We start from the raw sequence: 4709 nt of genomic DNA, 5'->3' as shown, positions 1-4709 counted from the left end.
AAGGAGTTGAAATTACATTCGGCCCTTTGAAGGCAACCACAGGCTGACGTGGCCCCTGGTGAAAATGAGTTTGACATCCATGTTTACGTCAATCACCTGGTGAGCATGTTAAGCAGCTTGGTTCTGATTCCATCGGTCTGGATGGAGCTGGAGATTCTGCATTCCTGACAAGTTCCCGGTGTTGCCGACACCGGAGGTCCGGGGACTGGGTGCTGAGTCAGCAGAGTTCGGGCTCTGTGTCTGTATTCGTGAGAGCATGCATGCCCTGCACCTCCTCGAGAGGGGAGAGACAGGGAAACACGCCTTCTGTTCTCGTAGGGTTTTCAATATTTTAAAGCGTTTTCACAGACGCTCCTCTTAGGCAAGCGGGATAATACTAACTAGTATTATCATCCCGATTTTTCTGCCTAGTGACACGTAGCCAGTGAGATTCCAGATCCATTTTTTTTCTGTACTTGTTCACCGAAAGGCTAATCTAAATATTTTGTCATTTATTATAGTGTTTTTATCATTATTGTAGTATTTGTATATGAATTAGAAAAATATTATTATGACTGTTATTAAACAGGCACAGTATTGAAATGCTCTGAACACAAACGGGCTTAGGTTACTAGGAAATTGCCTTGCAGATCACAGCAGGGCCCGCAGACACATCTCTGGGGAAGGGAGTTTGCTTACCAGTGATGCCCGCCTGAGACTCCCACAGCCAGTCAAATGAACTTAGCTGCTTTGGCCTGATACTTTAAAAAAATTATTTTAAGACTTTATATTTATTTTCTTTTAGAGAGAAGGGAAAGGAGGAAGAGAGGGGGAGAAACATCAACTCTGTGTGGTTGCCTCCTGCACGCCCCCTACTGGGGACCTGGCCTACGACGCAGGCTTGTGCCCTGACGGAGAATTACACCAGCAACCCTTCAGCTTGCCAGATAGCACTCAATCCACTGAGTCACAGCAGCCAGGGTCCTTCGGCTCAATATTTACTAGCTGCTTTCCCAGCTGTAGTGGCTTGAACGGTGTCCCCCACCCCAAGATAAAATTCCACCTGGAATCTAAGAATATGACCTGATTTGGAAGAAGGGCCTTCATAGATGTAAGGTAAGGATCTGCAGATGAGATCAATACTGACTTAGGATGGGCCCTGCATCCAAGGAGTGTCCTTATAAGAGACAGGAAAGGAGAAGACACAGGGAGACGCAGGGAGGAAAGGCACGCGAAGGTGGAGGTGGCGAACGGAGCGATGCTGCTACAAGCCAAGGAGCCCCAGCTGGCATCGGAAGCTGGAAGACACAAGGAAGGATTCTCCCATAAAGGCTTTGGAGGGAGTGTGGCCCTGCTGGCAGTGTGATTTCAGGTTTCTGGCCTCTAGAACTATAGAACAATATTTTTTGCAATTGTAAGCCATCGGGTGTGTGGTGATTTGTTGTGGCAGCCCTGGGAGGTGAACACACACCTCCTTACAGATCTTATGTGGTTAAAAATGGCCCAGTCTTCAGAGGTTTCTCTCAGGGCTGCAGCTGCTCCGGCCCAGGGTCCCAGTCATTGGCCTTGGCTTGGCCGAACTCCGCAGGGACTGTGGGTGAGTGTGGTGGCATTAGCACCGAGGACAGGGCGATTTACTATTAGATAAATGGAAATGACAGACATTCTCTGACCAGACACACTTGTGGACGGAAAATGAACTTGCTGTACCCTCAAGGAAGGTCTCAACTCAGAATTCATTCAATAGAATAGGATCTCATTCCTGATGGTGCTCAAGGCAGAAAAGTTTTGTGCGTGTTTGTAATTACAAAATACTTGCAGTCTTAGATAGATTTATACCTTGAAAAAGGCTCTTGCCTACAAGTTTTGTCCTTAACGTTGAGGTTTAGTCAGTTCTGGTCTAAGTCTTGCTCACTTCGGACTTCCACAGCTGCGTGGCCCCCTCTGAATGTCCGTCGGCCTCAGGTGGCCTCCGGGGCTGCATGAAGCTCTACTGCCATCTTGTGGTGGGGATTTGCCACTACACCCATCTGTTTGACGAGGCTCCTGTTCTTACCAACAGAGGGCGTGGATTGAGGCCCTGGCTGGAGAGCGAAACCCTTGTTCACAATTTTGAGTTTTTGGCTTTTAGCGGGTATGGTAAGGTAAGGTTTGAAGCAGACTATTGAGAAGAACCATATAATACAACTTCTGTTTGCCTGTTAATTAAGCAGTGGAAATTCACAAACACTGCACAGCCTCCTTGCAGGTGAAGACAGACTACTTTGAATTTACAGTTCTTTCTGTAATTCCGCCCCCACGCCCCGCCCCCACCAGCCTAGGCTGCAGTGGTAGCCAGCAGGCAGGCCCCCGGGGTGGGAGGGTGGTACGGTTAGAATTTCAGGTGCTGGTTCAAGCCTGGTCTGCTACTGGGCTTCCTGTTACACTTGGAACTGAGAGGCCACCTACCCCTCTGCCGGCGGAACTCTGTCAGGAGATCCTTGCTTGTTTGTTTAACTCTCCAACAACTGGGGTTTTCATGGCCCAATTGCCTAGGAAATGGGATTTACCTAGCTCAGAGTCATTTTTGGTGTATGGCTGCTATTAGATCAAAAGAATTGCTCTTTCTTTGACTCCGTCTAACTTTTCACAACGGTGGGACGTTCCTGGCTGACCTGTGCCTTCCTCAACCTCCGATAACATTGCCAAGCTACTTAAAGCTCAGAGCTCTGGTTGGAGCAAGAGGGAAGGTTCAGCCCCTGGAAACGGTGGCCAACCACACCGTCCTGCTTTCTAGCTTTGGAACTCACACCTTTCTACTCAAAGTAAGACGCCCTGACCTGTGCATCACGGAAAGCAGGGCCTGGTTCACAGCCCTGAGACTTAGCGTTTGCACGGGGCCTCCTGCTCAGAAGGGCCTGGAGCTTGGCTTAGTGTTCTATTGTTGCCATCTTGAAATTATTAATAATTTTTTAACAAGGCACCTCCTGCATTTTTATTTTTCACTGGGCCTTTCAAATTACTTAGCAGGTCCTGCCTGGGAGTTCGTTAGAAATACATAATTTGAGCACCACCACCCCCAACCCCCAGAATTCTAAAATTGAATCTAAATTTTAACAATATCCTAAGTGACTTGTTGCAACATTGAAGTTTAAGATGCACTGGTCTTAGCTACCTTCGAGGTAGCTGGGGCTCAGAGGAGTGAGCAGCAGTTGGGTGGCTGGTGGAGGGCAGAGGGGAAGATCTGCATTCTCCTCTTCAGAGCAGAAGATTTGAAAGACATTTAGGCCAGAGGGCCTGTGGGTGGGTAGGGGCAGCTGGGAGAGGATTAAACTGGAGGACAGAGGAGAGTAGGAGACATTTTTTTACAGTACAGGGAGTAATAGCCTCTTCAAAACAATTTATATTAAATCTTAGTGACCTGTCACGTATTTTGAAAAACTCAATTCTAACTTCAGAGTACAAAAGGGAGGTTGAACAATGACTGACCATTGCTTTTTGATTTGGGGATATAATCTGACCAATGTTGAGCTATTGGTCGTCATGCAACGAGGCAGGAACTCCCATTATCGGAGACAAGTGGTTGTTCATCTTCTCGCTGTTCCCAGCTCTCAAACAGTGAGAGCTAATACTGCGTTAGCTCTCAAAGCACCTCCCCCTGTCTCTTTCTCTGGACAAGCACACTTTGCTTTATAGAATCGGGGGTTTGAACATTTACAAAAGAACAGATTGGAAGAGTCTTTGACTTCAGGCTGGAGTTGCTTTCAGAAGAATAAGAAATCCCCATAGAAAAGGCTCCAATATGCCAACCAGTAGAAATAGTGGTGGTGGACTTACAGGTTCAAATCAATTTATAATGTAAAATTATCCTGTTGCAATAACTGTGAGAAATTTAAATAGGGTTTTTTTGGAACTTGGTGTCATAGAGCACTCTATCAGTTACACTCAGAATTTTAATGAGCCCATTTCCAGTGCAGAAATCTCCATTTTGATATGCATAGGTTGAGAAATCAAAACGCCATTTTTGATGTACATTTAGATAAAGGAAAAACAGAAGCAAACCAAAGCAAAACAAAGTAGGATGGACTTTGGAGTACAAGCTGGAGAAGCGCATGCAAGAATAGTCTTGGCGACAGTAACCGAAAAGTAGAGAACTTAACTTGGTCTCTCAGTTGAAGGAAGAGCTAAGGACCCCTTGAACATTGTAACTATAGCCGTGGTGGGAGTAGGAGGTGACATTTTTATGTTTATCAAAAGGAGATCAAGTTTCAGGAGACTGAGAAGCGGTGGTCTGGGAGAACGTGGAGTTTCAGTCTTCCCGCCATTCATTCATTCTGTCCCCTTGTTTGGGGGGCACATTCTATGTGCCAGGCACTAAAGTACCAGTTCACGTCATTTTTTTTTCTTTGAATCGTTTTGAAAAGATTTACAAAGAGTTTCATCAAGCTATTGTATTACAACATTATTGGAAAAGGGCATAGAAAGAAAGAAAAAATACATTAGTCGTGAGCTCTGCTGCAGTGGGTACGAGAGTGTTGAGCTGAGTTCTGAATAGCCGGGGTGAGCTCGGGCCGTGTGATGGGCTATGCTATTTCCACAGTGGTCCCAGGAAGAACTTCAGGGGGCCCGTGAACTTCAACAGGAAGAAAAAGAAATGTGCTTTTACTTTTTTTTTTTTTTACCTCTGTGAGAATTCGGCATTTCTTTTCATTGTCACTGTAGGCGGCAAACCACAAGAGCACAGCCGTGCC

This window comes from Desmodus rotundus, chromosome 11 (genome assembly GCF_022682495.2).
Source record: "Desmodus rotundus isolate HL8 chromosome 11, HLdesRot8A.1, whole genome shotgun sequence".
Lineage (NCBI taxonomy): Eukaryota > Metazoa > Chordata > Mammalia > Chiroptera > Phyllostomidae > Desmodus > Desmodus rotundus.
This window is presented reverse-complemented; position numbering follows the sequence as displayed.